The sequence below is a fragment of the Ceratotherium simum genome, chromosome 5 (genome assembly GCF_057802395.1).
Source record: "Ceratotherium simum simum isolate JZ-2026a chromosome 5, ASM5780239v1, whole genome shotgun sequence".
NCBI classification, from domain to species: Eukaryota; Metazoa; Chordata; class Mammalia; order Perissodactyla; family Rhinocerotidae; genus Ceratotherium; species Ceratotherium simum.
The window spans coordinates 11,687,142-11,701,808 of record NC_141904.1 but is presented as its reverse complement, the minus strand read 5'-3'; the positions used below and the strand labels follow the sequence as shown (position 1 = coordinate 11,701,808).

At 39.5% G+C, this 14,667-nt stretch overlaps 1 protein-coding gene across 6 annotated transcripts in view; it reads right to left on the bottom strand.

The window, feature by feature from the left end:
- TFDP2 (transcription factor Dp-2) overlaps window positions 1-12,586 on the bottom strand; it is a 170,942-nt gene extending 158,356 nt beyond the window's left edge. For 2 of the 6 annotated variants that reach the window (XM_004419292.3, XM_014789065.2), the window contains exon 1: window positions 12,279-12,586. The gene's annotated coding sequence lies outside the window, so the exon portion shown is untranslated. The remainder of the gene's footprint in view (window positions 1-12,278) is intronic. The other 4 variants (XM_087430452.1, XM_087430454.1, XM_004419291.3 and 1 more) reach the window with 3 other exon arrangements.
- Between the last annotated feature and the right edge of the window lie 2,081 nt (window positions 12,587-14,667).

Here is a 14,667-nt window from a genome sequence, read left to right as displayed (position 1 = left end):
GATAAGGATTGCATTGAATCTGTAGGTCACTTTGTGTAGTACTGACATTTTAACATTATTAAATTTTCCAATCCATGAACACAGGTTGTCCATTTATTTGTGCCTTCTTTAATTTATCTCAGCTATGTTTTATAGTTTTCAGTGCACCAGTGTTTTGCCTCCTTGGTTAAGTTTATTCCTAAGTATTTTATTCTTTTTCATGTTATACTAAATGGAATTGTTTTCTTAATTTCCTTTTTGGAATGTTCATTGTGTTAGTGAATAGAAATGCAACTGATTTTTGTGTGTTGATTTTTTATCCTGCAACTTTGCTGAATTTATTAGTTTTAACAGGTTTGTGTGTGTAGAATCTTTAGGATTTTTACATACAAGATCACACTGTCTGTAAACAGAGATAATTTTGCTTCTTTCCAACGTAGATGACTTTTATTTCTTTTTCTTGCCTAATTGCTCTGGCTAGGACTTCCAGTACTATGTTAAATAGAAGTAGTGAATGCAGACAGCCTTGTCTTCTTCCTGAACTTAGAGGAAAAGCTTTCAGTCTTTCACCATTGAGTACGATGTTAGCTGTGGGCTTTTCATACATGGTCTTTATTATGTTATTATAATATTATGTTATGTTAAGGTAGTTTCTTACTATTCCTAGTTTGTTGAGTGTTTTTATGATGAAAGAGTGTTGACTTCTGTTAAATGCTTTTTGGTATCAACTGAAAAGATGGACTTCTTAATAAATGGTGCTGGGTAGTCATTTTGAACAAGATAGAATTAGATCCATATCTCACATCATACACAAGAATAAACTCCAAAAGGATTACAGATCTAGATGTAAAAAATGAAGCCAGGCAGCCATCAACTTAACTAAGTGACAAAGGTAAACATCACCAATGATAAAACATAACGACATGATGAACTCCTTGAAATGATGTCCTGTGAAAAACAGAAAGACACAACACCCTTTTTTGTGGTATTTTTACCAAAAATGCATAACTGCTCTCCAATCATGAGACCACACTGGACAAACCCAAACAGAGGGACATTCTGAAAAATATATGATCAGTACTCTTCAAAAGTGTCAAGGTCATGTAACAAATAAAAACTGAAGGCTGTTAGAGAATCAAGATGACTAAGGAGAAATAACAACTAAACACAATGTAGGAACCTAGATAGGATCCTGGAACAGAAAAATATCATTAGTGAAAAAATGGGTGAAATTCAAGTAAGGTTTGTAGTTTAATTAATAATATACCAATGTTAATTTCTTGCACTTGATAATTATACTATGATTACGTAAAATGTTAACTTTAGGAGAAATGAGCTGAGGGATACAATTAAACTCTTTGTACAACTTGTGTACTTTCCTGTAAGTCTAAAATTAGTTCAAAATAAGTTTTTAAAAAAGAAATAGAGCAATAATTATACCAGTAAGGGTAATAACCATCAAAAGAACTAAAAGTATATGTCGTTCAAGGTGGTTTTACCAACTCATGCTGTTAGAAGTCAGGCGAGTTCCCTTGGCGAAGAGGGGTTCATGACTGGAAAGGAACACGAGGGTGCTGGTAACGGTCTGTTTCTGGATCTAGGGTGCTGGTTATACAGATGTTACCTAGTTAGTGAAAATTAAGTGCAATTTTTAAAATCTATCATCTGTCAGTAAAAAAGCATTTTTTTAAAAAACAGTTTTACTTCTGGAAAGTGGAACTAAAAATATGAGGAAGACTTTTCTTTTAGAAAAGTTTAAAATTGATAACAGCCAAATACTAATACAAGAAGTCAGAAAGGAAATCTTGAGACCCTAGGCCCAGAAGAATCCAGAAAACATAACTGGCCTACTTTATTTCCTCATATGTAGCACTTGATCTCCTACACTGCTCTTGAGGAAATGTGGGATTTGTGCAAGATAACCAAGAGCTAAGACTAAAAGCAGATCACATAGGGAGTGCCTTAACACAGACCGATCAGACACAGTGCGAGTCACACATGGCAAACGCTAGAAAACGTAGACTGTGAGAGCTTACAATACTGGACATAAAAGTTTCACCAAACACAGACTGGTTACTTAAGATAGATGTAGATTAACTGTGCAAAATTCATCCAAGTCACTGTTAGTCACAACATGAAAAACTGCTTCATATTCTGCCTGTTGTTACAGGAAGCCTAATAAACAACAACCGGTGCACTGAGAATTACTCTACCCTTGAGGTAGTTATGATAAAAAAAAAAAATCAGAAAAAGTTTTACATGAATTAGTAAGTCAAATTAATGTAATAGTTCTGTTTTCATTCAAGGCCAATCTGAGTCAAATTGTTTCTTTCCAGGGTGAAATACCAGAGAGAATTTTACACACATAGGAAGAAGTAAGTCAGAGGCTTCTGATCCTAAGATAGATAGATAGCCAGTCTGAGCTCTGTTCAACAGTTTGTCAGAATGCTTCAATATATACCTAGCGCTAAAAGTAAAGAGAAAATCCTTTTGTGCTATATTTTCTAGTTTCATGAAAAGACATGTACTATTATTCTTATTTTCAAATACATTTATTTTCTTTTTGCATATTCAATTTACTGACATAACCCCAGCCCTGCTGACAATCACATCATGAGCCACAGCATCTCTGACCATGAAATACACGGTGCTCCTGCTCTATGGCTAACAATAAACACTGCCATACTGTTTGCTGTTATATTTTTATTCTTCTTACTTTTGGGAACCCCTTTAGCTTTTTTCTCTTTTTTCATCACAACTTTAAGATTTTACATCATTTCATTATACTCATCTTTTTTAGCCTACATATATTTAATTTTTGAACAAGTCAAAGGATATGTGGCACATAATATAGGCCTTACAATAAAATAAAAATATTTATGTTACAAAGAAGTTAGATTAACATCTTATCTAAGTATGTACTCGTTTCTATTCGCAGTAAACCAGATAGATTATAGATTCACATAGCTTATAATCATGATTTAACCAGTTAACTGAAATATACCTGAATTTAAGACACCACATACAACATTACACAAAAATAGTCTATTTTTTAAATTATGGTAAACAGTGATGCTGCTGAAAGGATGATCAACCACAAACAATGGCTAATTTTCAAATCACTCACTCATACTTGAATGAATTCACAACACTCTAAAAAAAAGCAGAAACTATACTGGAAAGACCCAAGAAGAAGAAGCTATGAAGATTTTAGGTTCCTGTATGAATGCTGAAGGCCTAAGACAGTATTTTAGCAAGGCAATAGAGTGCAGTGGCTAACACTAGAGTCCTACAGACTCAGTTCTGCCATTACTGTCTTTTCTGACCCAAGTAAAGCAACTCGTGTCCTTATCTATAAAGCAAAAGAAAACAAAACCTATCTCATACACTGTTGGGGAGGATTAAATGAGAGCCTTATCACACAGTAGGTATTGGGTAAAGTAAGCCATTACAAATTCATAATGAATGCACAGTACTCAGATTATGGATCTTTATTTTCTTACTTAATCCTAGAAAATATGTTGTGGTCTTTCACATTTCATAGGTTAGGGAAGAACAGCCTTACTGTAAACAGGATTTCACTTTTGTTAATGAGCTGCTTATATTAATAGAATCTCTTACTTTCTTTACATACTATGATCTCTCTCTTGGAATTTCGCCCATTATGGGGAAGAAGGGTTTTTTATGTAGTGACCCCTTTCTAAAAAGTCTTTTCCTTAGCATTAGTTTCACATGCTTGTGCTTACTATTTTGGTTTCTTGAAATTTATTCTCATTTTATGTCACTTATGTTAAGAGAGGCAATTCAATTGTATTGAACTCTTTCCCCAGAGCATAACTTCAACTAGGAAACTAATAACTCAGAACAGATCTTTTGTAGAGTTGTAGTATCTGACAGTCCAGATTATCCCAAGAATACTACTGGATCTGATCAATAACAATAAAAGAAAATAATTTGACTTGGGAAGAGGGAATACTCTTTATAGTTCTTTCAGAGAAAGCTCATTAATAAAAAACATTTAGCCACTTGTACATTGTAATTAACTAGTTTACTAATTAAGTCACTAAGTCTTTGCTCAAATTTGCTAAGGTCACTGGAAGAAGTTATAACTACTAATAGATCTAAATCATTCTGATATGAATTAGAAAAGAATCCAACATCTGCTAACACCTAAATAAATACTGGTACCCCCTAATGGAAATGTATGCTACAGCATATCTAGGTTTAAAATAACTCACTGATGGTACTGAATTAATTTCAGTAGTGAATTTTTCTTTGACAATGTTTTTGCATTACTTGTGTCCACAGTAATCCTGCCTATTTACAGCTGCTTTGCTGAGTTCCAGTTCTGAAAAGCTAAAACTGGAAAGAAGCAAAACATCTCTATAGAAACCATGAACTTCAAATATTTGAAATTTAAACAGCTGCATCTACTCCAATTATCTGAGCTTCATTAAAAAAAAAGAGGGGGGGCAGGACGGGTGGCGCAAGTGGTTAAGCACGCGCGCTCTGCTGCAGTGGCCCGGAGGTTCGCCAGTTCGGATCCCAGGCGCGCACCAACGCACCGCTTGGCAAGCCATGCTGTGGCAGCCTCCCATATAAAGTGGAAGAAGATGGGCACAGATGTCAGCCCAGGGCCAGTCTTCCTCAGCTAAAAAAAGAGGAGGATTGGCAGATGTTAGCTCAGGGCCAAACTTCCTCACACACACAAAAAAAACTCTGAATAATGATTAGCATTTTGGTACCTTCATTGAAATCAGATGATTCTCTGTCTTTTGCTATTTCATTTTTGCGATTTTGAAATAAGCTTAATAAGCTACCTTGTCTGAAGTTTTTATTATGACAGTACAAAGACTTCAAGAGATCAACAACACTCGTGATTCTTTTTCCATAAAATAATCAAGGAATTTATATTGTAATTGGTTTTTATTAGATAAGAATGTATATTGCAGGTTGGCCCCAGGGCGTAGCAGTTAAGCGAGCATGCTCCGCTGCTGGCAGCCCGGGTTTGGATCCCGGGCGCACACCGATGCACCACTTGTCAGGCCATGCTGTGGCGGTGTCCCATATAAAGTGGAGGAAGATGGGCAGGGATGTTAGCCCAGGGCCAGTCTTCCTCAGCAAAAAAAAAGAGGAAGATTGGCATGGATGTTAGCTCAGGGCTGATCTTCCTCACAAAAACAAAAAAAGAATGTAAATTGCCCTTACCCACCCTTTCCCAATCAAAATAATTCTCTTATGAAAGTCTATCCAAAAAACTACCTATTTAAAAGCTTTTCAAAAAAGTTTTTCAAGATCAAAAACAGTTAAGTACTCTTGGAAAACCTTTCTAAAATAGTTTTCTGACCATTGTTAATGGTTAACTGTTAATGGTTATTGTTAATCCTCCACAAATTACTTTCTCTAAAGATGTATGTTTAGTAATTATCTTTACATCAACTGTGATATAGTATAATGTCATGGAGAGCATAAACTTAATGGCAAAATTGTAGGCAGATGTTAACATCAGCAAGTATTCTATTGCTTTTCATATATAATGATGGAATTTTTCACACAGATTTTCAGTTTATGTTTCTTAGAATTCCTGCACAGGAAACGTATTCTGTTACCTTTGAATACTGATTTGTTCAATTTAAAAATACATCATCACTATGCTCACAAAATTTTCCTACTTGCAAAGACTTTTTATAACTAAAAATGTATCAATTAGTGCAGAATTATTTGACAGTTTTTCCAAACTTTTGTTAACCTAGAAATCATTTCGCCAACTGTCTTTTGTTAGTTGTACATGTTCTTACAGCAACTGCTCATCATTGTCTCTCTCTCTCTCCTTTGAATGGTATTTAATAAATCCTTCTCTTTTATAGGTAGTTTTTATCACCACCACAATTTTAAGGATGCTGTGAAGGAAAACTTAATAGATTGATTTTGTGTGTGTGTGTGTGTCTTATACTTTTACTAACCTTATTTAAGCTCTTTTTTTTAATTGATGTCATAATAGTTTATAGTATTGTGAAATTTCACTTGTACATTACTATTTGTCAGTCACCATATAAATGCGCCCCTTCACCCCTTGTGCCTACCCCCCAACCCCCTTCCCTCTGCTAACCACCAAACTGTTCTCTCTGTCCATGTGTTAGTTTAATAGATTGATTTTTTAACTTTCTACTCTGGAGTGGACTGTAAAAGAGAAGTTAGTGCTTCCAGTTTTGATTAAACATTTTATTTCGGCAGTTTTGAAATACATACTATTTTCCCATAGTTATATGCTTGTTATTTTACAATTTGATTTAACTTAAATAGAACTGAATTGGTCACTTTAACAAACTCATTCTTCAATAACAACATACTCGGCTCTTTTTAAAGTAAAATGGAATCTGTTACATAAACTTATCATGCTTTTGAGTATTAAAAACAAAAGAGGTTTGGCTTCTCCAAACTACTTTCCCATATTCTATCTTTCCCCGCACTTAGAATTCTCTAAGGGCTGAGGTTATTTCATGCCCCTTTGTCCCGTACATAGCAAGCACTCCTTATCCGTCTACTGAGTGACCCACACAAAGACCAGCTGGTGGGGAGTCATCATTTCTCTGTGCCTACTATCTGGCTGATGGTTCATATCACCCCTAAGAATAAGCAAGGTCAAAAAAAAGGCTTGAATTTAAAAGGATAGTAAACAGAAAACAGAATGCGGGAGTTGGAAAGTACTCAAAAATAATAATCTAATTAGACCATTACAGATTATTCCAATAGGGAAGAAAAGACTTCAAAGAAATGCATCCATTTTAAAAACAAAGATGACTCTGGCTGCAATGCTTAAGGACTGGCAACAGAAAAAGATTGGAAGAAGGAAGGTCAATAAGAAGCCATGATTGTAGTCCAGAAAAGAAGGAATGGAGGCCCAGACTACGGTAACAACAAAGGAACGGAGAGAAATGGATGTGGATTACCTTTTGCTTCAGGCATCTCTATCAAGAAAAATTCTCTTCAGATTGGATGGGATGAGACAAGCATTGGTATCCTGCCCCAAACGGGCATTTAATAAATCTAATCAATGAATTAATGGAAACCAAAGCTCAACATGGATGAGAAGATTGAAGGAATCTCTAACTGCTCTAAGTAAACCTTCAACAAGGTCTATTGCTCTAGAGGAAATCTCCATGTAGCTGTTGGTAACTGTTCAGAAACTATGGAGAACAGGAGAGGTTGCCAGGAGACCGATTACAGGAAAATGTAGTACTGCTGTTCAAAAAAGAGAAAGGGGATCCTGCCAACTACTGATCAATGAAGTTAAATGTAACTCTAGACAAGATTCTAGAATCATTACTGAGAGAAGTTTGTGAACATAGAAAAAGTAGTAACCAATATACGCTACTGGAAACCAGTATAAGTTCATTAAGGACAAGTAATGACAGATTAATGCTCTTTTCCTGACAGTTATTGAAGTGACAGGGTTTATAAAATGAAGTACTATATAAAATTATCTGGGTTTTAGGAAGGCAGTCGTTCAAGTTCCTTACATTTTCCTTGTGAAAACTTGGAAATATTTTAGGTGAATAATGCTAAATTAGCTGGATTTCTAATTGGCTGAACAACTTGAATCAAAGAATTAATGAGTGTTTTTTATCAACCTTAAGAGAGGTCTCTAGGGGCCAGTCCCATGGCATAGCAGTTAAGTGCGGGCGCTCTGCTGCTGGCAGCCCAGGTTCGGATCCCAGGAGCCCACCGATGCACCGCTTGTCAGGTCACGCTGCGGCAGCATCCCATATAAAGTGGAGGAAGACAGGCACAGATGCTAGCCCAGGGCCAGTCTTCCTCAGCAAAAAGAGGAGGACTGGCATGGACGTTAGCTCAGGGCTGATCTTCCTCACCAAAAAAAAAAAAAAAAAAAGAGGTCTCTAGCAGGGCAGGCACTCTGCTCTTAGTCTTACCTAGTCAACATTTTAATAAGATCTGCATGAAGACAATGTCTGCGTTATCAAACTTATAGTTTATCAAATCTATGGATAAATAAATAAGCCTATTTATTGGATGACCAAATCAGGTTTTTTAAAATTTTTATTTATTTATTTATTTTTTTCCCCCAACTATCTTTTGCCAAGTAGATAGCTGTATGTCACAGCTGCACATCCTTCTAGTTGCTGTATGTGGGACGCGGCCTCAGCATGGCCGGAGAAGCAGTGCGTCGGTGCACGCCCGGGATCCGAACCCGGGCTGCCAGCAGCAGAGCGCGCACACTTACCACTAAGCCACGGGGCCCAAATCAGGTTTTTTAAAAGTCAACAGACAAAATTTAGTACAGATAAATGTAAAGTCCCACCAAAAAAATATTCTATTAACAAGTTAGAAGAGCATGACTTAAAGAATGGGGAGAGCATGGACAAAACAACTGAAGAATTTTGGTTAACTACAGAATCAATAACAATAGGTAACACACATAGCACTTAAATGCCAGGGACCATTCTAAATGCTTTACATATATGGGTTCATTTATTCCTTATAACAACAATCCTACAAGATGGGTACTATTATAAACCCCATATTCCCGAGAAAACTGAGGCCCAAAAAGTGTATACATAATTTACTCAAGGTCATCCAGCTAATAAACTATAGAGCCAGGATTTAAACCCAGGCAAGCTAGCCCCAGAATTCATCTTCTTAATCAGAACATGATTATGAATTAACAGTGTGATGTGGTTACCAAAGAAGCAAATCTACTCTTTTCTTGGGGGCCCAGGGGGAGAGACTGGCCATGAGCCAACATCCCTTGCCAATCTTCCTCCTTTTGCTGAGGAAGATTGGCCATGAGCTAACACCCATGCCCATCCTCTTCTATTTTATACATGGGACGCCTCCACAGCATGGCTTGATGAGCGGTGCACAGGTCCGTGCCTGGCATCCGAACCTGTGAAGCTCGGGCTGCAGAGCGCGGGAACTTAACCATTATGCCACCAGGCCAGCGCCACAGCAAATCTCCTCCTAATCCTAAAGTACATGCTTTAAAATCAAAGAGGTGACTTACGGTCTTCTCTGCTGGTTAACATCTAACTTGGGGTAACACGCTTTTAAGAAAAATATGGATGAACTGAAACAAATCCACAAATAAGCCATCAGTATTGTGAGGAGGCTCAAACCAAAACAACAAAATCAGGGGCCAGCCCGTGGCTTAGTGGTTAAGTGTGTGCACTCCACTACTGGCAGCCTGGGTTCAGATACAGGGCGCGCACCGACGCACCACTTGTCCGGCCATGCTGAGGCGGCGTCCCACATAGAGCGACTAGAGGGATGTGCAACTATGACATACAACTATCTACTGGGGCTTTGGGGAGAAAAAGGGAAAAAAAGGAGGAGGATTGGCAATAGATGTTAGCTCAGGACCGGTCTTCCTCAGCAAAAAGAGGTGGGTTGGCCTGGATGTTAGCTCAGGGCTGATCTTCCTCTCACACACACACAAAAAAACAATAACATTATTAAAAGAGGTTCAAGACTGAAAATATTTTGTCTAAAGAAAGGAATCAGTGGAATATAATAAGTATCTTCAAATATTTGAAAACTGACATATAGAAGAGACAGAACTAGAACCAGTGATGATACAACTTCTAGTTCAGTAAAAGAAATAATTTTATAAAAATTAGAGTTGTCCAAATATCTTCGCCTCAGAAACTATGAAACTGAATCTTCTCTCCAGAAAAATATACAAGTGTATATAATTTTGCATAAAATTTCCAAGGTTTCACAAATCTACTTTTAAATCTCTTCATGCTTCATCCCTAGAGTCATGTATCCCAGATTAAAATGGAAAGGATTCAAGTGTGAAGAAGAGGTGAGTATATTTAATAACCTTTAAAATTCATTACAACCTAAAATTCTATGACCTAAAAAAACTCTCAAGTGTATGCTTTCTAGTTTGTTCTGAGATGCATTATGATACCTATTGCTATAAGAGTTTAAAATACAACAAGGTCAGAAGGAAAGTAAAGTCAAGTTTGCCAAGTGACAATGTAAACTGATTACTAGTAAGTTCATAGATAGTATGGCTTATTATTTAACCTTTAAAAGAAACACACTTAAGTTTAAAAATAAAAAATAAGATGCTAATGTACTACCCAATACCTAATATTTAATGCCCAAATTAGAAATTTCTCCCTCTGCTTTTAAAACTTCATCTTAAACTCTCCCTTTCCATCCTTTGTTCCTGTTAAGATAGACCAAGAAACCATGGACTAGAAGTCATAATACTTAGGTTCTAATATCTTTGCCATGAATTTAATTTTGGCTTAGTGTGTTTCCTTACTTTGTTCTAAAAACTTTCATACATCTAAAAGGACTTTAAAAATGGTGCTTTGTAAATATACATAACTCATGCATTATGTATAAAACATAAATTATCAACAGCAAGAAAACAAAGCCAGTCTTTCTATCATGTTAAAAAAAAAAGCAAATGTATATTCACATTTCAACTCCTAATTATAAAAAGCAATATCTGAATCCTTTAGTATGCATTTTAGTGTATAATTTTCATCCACAAATACTTTCCACATTAAGGATGAACATATCTGTACATCCAATTTCAAGTTGTACTGAGAGGACACAGCTGAGACAGTTAAGAATTTTGGCTGCAAGGGAAAAACTTGAAGGTGCCAGTTGGACTACATACTTAAAAGAGATGGGAGGGGGTTAAAAGACTACAAAACGGTAATATGAAGTATTATATACTTGAAAAACTCCATTTTCTCTCTTAATTAGACAACTAGAAATAAAGAGAACTCAAAAGTAAGAGTTGAATAAGTCTTGAGCCTTTATTAACAAATATAAGCACCACATTGCTGAAACTGCAGCTGTACTGCCAGAACAGTGCCACAGACACCATGTCTGCCATGGGACTAGACTCTAGTTCCAGGCACAAGATGTTCTAATAAATAACAAATGCATGGAGAGCCAGTACACAAGGGTGATAGAATCCGGGGTCTGGGCATTTGATTTTTCTCCTGGTGCTACCTGAGAATGGACACTGCTATTAAAGATTTATTACAGTAATAGGGCAGTGATAAAGCTTTAGCTAAATTATAGGCTACCAATGAAATGGAAAAGCAACAGGCAATATCAGACCACCTAAATTATTTTATATTTAATTCTGAACAGAAACAGGGTCATGATTACACTGTATAGAAGACAGATGAATAACTTCACCTATATTTATTAGGTGAAGATGATTTCAGGCCATTAAGAGAAAATAAAAGTGGCCCAAAAAAGTCAGGCTATAGAAGTCAAATAAAAAAACACAAAACTAAGATTTGAGGGAGACAGGGGAAGGAAGAGAATGAGCTACTGACTTACTAAAAAGAGAGCAAATAAGTGGGACAGGGAGTCTGAGCCCTCTGAGATAGAATGAGGAAGAGAAAAGTATTCAAAGGGAGCTTCAGCAGTGTATATGGAAGGGACGAGCCTGTTAACTGTTTCAAAAGAAAAAGAGAAACAATACAGGGAACCTTTCTAAACCAGCATTCACGGTAGTCAATAATAAAAATGCCTAACTCATGCAGGGCACTTAATACGTGGTGAGCTTTGTTCCAAATGCGTTCCACAGATTAGTCCATTTACTCCTCGCAACACCCCGAATCGGTACATACTATCTTACAGATAAAGAAACTGAGACCACACAATACAAGGGAACACAAGCTAGTACCAGAGCTGAGCGCTCATCCACTTTGTTGAGCTGTCTCTCTGCGAGATCCTGCAAAAACCTTTCTACTTTTTTTTTGTAGAGAGGGATCTTAGCTCTCTGGAACTTCTCAAAGGAGTCTGGGCCCACAAACAGATCCTCTACTTTAGAGAGAAGTCCCCCTATGGGGATTATGAGGTTCTTACAAGCACACCAAGCTGTGGAACCCTGAAAAACACCTAGTAGAGACAGATGTAGGCGTGTGGGTCATGAAAGGGGGAAAAGCCAGAAGACCAGACTTAGAAGCCATCCTTCTGCCCTGAAGACACCGAGAAAGTAGAAAGCAGCTCTTCCTCTCTAACACGAGGCGTGACTCAGGGACGTCGCCTGCCCCCAGTTTGCTGTGTGTGTGTGTGTGTGTGTGTGTGTGTGTGGTGTGGGGCTCTCTTGTTTCCGACTCCCCCTCCAGACACGCATGGGTTACTCGGTCAGGCCTGGGAGAACGCGTGCGAACAAACAGATGCGAGTCGGGGTGACATGGGGGCCCCGAGGCGCAGGGAGGGTAACCTGCCCAGGAACGCGCCGGGCCGGGTCCAGAGGCCCTGGCCCCGGGCCCGCGCCCCCGCCCGGCCCTTACCGCCGCTCGGCTGCAGATGACGAGGCGGCCGCGCAGGGCTGTTCTTCCGAGCCTGGGGCGCGTCCTCGGGCCCCGCCGCTCCTGTGGCGCCCGCGCTTGGCGGCGGCCCCGTCCCGGGGGACTCACACTCGGGCCGGGGGTGGGAGATCCGCGGCCTGCCCAGTCGAGGCCCTGGAGTTCGAGGCCCGCGGACGCCGACCGGGCGCGCGCCCTCGGGCCTGCCCAGAGACGAAGGGTCAGGGCGCGCCCCGCGTGCCGAGCTGCGGCGGCGACTCCAGCCCAGAGCGCTGGCGCCTCCGTCCGCCCTCACCCAGCACAGCCACTGCCCCGCTTCCCCCGCGCGAGCTTTGGCGGCGGAGCAGCACGGTGAGCGCCGATTGGCCTTCGGGATGAGTGACGTAAGGCGCCTCTCCCCACGGATTGGTGGGGCCAGCGGTGCGTGCAAGGAGTAAACAAACCCCGCCCCCAGGCTCCCCACAGAGAGGAGGGGGCTGAGAGGTGAAGGGGCGGGGTCTCGCGCGCTCTGCCCAGCCCCGGGTTACCCACCCGAGAAGCTTCATGGGTCCCCCGAAGGGACCGCGCCAGCCCTCTCCCCAGCCGCCTCGGGGCGGGCTACAGGCCTGAGGCCTAAAATTTATAGACACGCCCTTCCCCTCCCTCCCCCGGGCTTGGGTGGGAATCTTGACTTTTCCATCTATCCCCATCGCCCAAGCCCGAAGCAGAAAAACCCCGTCTCTCTCGGAAAGAGGGGAACAAGAGCGGTTACACCTCTGTCCCCAGGCCTTTAGATGGGTCGCCCGGGAGAGCAGGGAGGAGGGGGATGGGGACGAGAGACTGTGAGGCCACGTGTGGGGCCAAGTGTGGGACACCCTGTAATTATTCAGATAATGGGTTACAGACCACTAGACATGTGGGTTCTTCAACACCTACGCAAATAAGATCCAAACCGGCCGGGTCACCATGTCACGTGGAAACTTAAGAGAAAATCGCAGCCCACACCCCCAAATACCTGTCCATTTAGTTAAATATTAAAACATTTTGTCTATTAATTATGTGCCTGTGTGAAAAATCATGTGTGAGCTTACATTCTAGTTGGATGGGAAAGACAATATGAAAAAGAAATAAGCAAAATATAAACTATGTTACATGCTGATACGTACTATGGGAAGCGGAGAGGATGTTTGAGGGACTGCTTGTCTCAAATAGGGCGCTCAGGGAAGGCGGCAGAAAAGGTGCCATTTAAGTAAATACCTAAAGGAGGTGAGAGAGTACCTCTGGACCTTTCTCTGGGGAGGGGTGGAGAGACAGTTTCTGCATAATTGTACATAGATAAAGTCCTAGGAGTTCAAGAATGCCGAATACTCCTCGGACTGATTCAAAAATGCAAAAGTGATTACATGTTCCAGTAAAAAGCAATAAGATTTATTTAGTTTCCAAAGAAATTTTGTTAAAGTTTCAGTTTAACGAATACTTTTCAGACACTCTAAGCACAAAGATACAAAACTGAGCAAAACAGACAAAACCTCCACCCTCAAGGAACTCGGTCTAGCAGGGGAGATGGATTGTAAACCACCTCAGGACAATGTATTAACAACCATAATAAAAGTAGACACAGAGCGCTTGGCTAATGGAGGTAAGAGGGGTGGATGTTACTAAGCAGTTGTAACTCTCTCGAGATCTCTTTATCTATGAAGAAAACTCAGTACTAAATTTTGGAGTAAGGCCATGGTTATCAGGGATTCTCTAACCTATTTATAAGTTTCTAAGGTGAGAGTCTGAAGATAATATTAAGTTGAGCCATATGAAATTGCTAATATTTGGCAATTTTCATATGGCTCAACATACTCTCTTGAGTTAATATGAGGATTTTGCTATGTAATGCATATAGTAAGTGTTCAATAAATGATGGCAATTGTATGATCATTCGATAATATTGCTTTTGAAAAAAATGAATTAAAAGTCAGTCTTTCCTAACACCTTCCAACACCACGAAGTAAAATGGGCAGTGAAAGTTTCAAATTTTCCATGTACTGGTTTGATCTAGCTGTGAATTTCCATGACCTAATCAGGGTATGCTGTAAAAGACACTAAATGCTAGTTTCACAGGAGGCCAAGAAATTCAGAATAAGAAACAGCTTGGTTTTGAAGCCAAAAACTGAAAATTCTCCAGAACAGAATAAATTGTCAAGTTGCTTCAGGGAGAAAAATTCATGTAAATCAATTTTTCATTCCCACTCACAGTTCCAATTTAGCAATTTGCACAACAGTCAGCTTTCTCTCTTCCTTCTCATTTCCCCATTAAGGGATCTTATTTCCTTTGAAAAGGAAAATAAAGCTTCCACTATCTCCAATGCCAGAGAGTAGATGTCTGAAACATGACGGAACACTT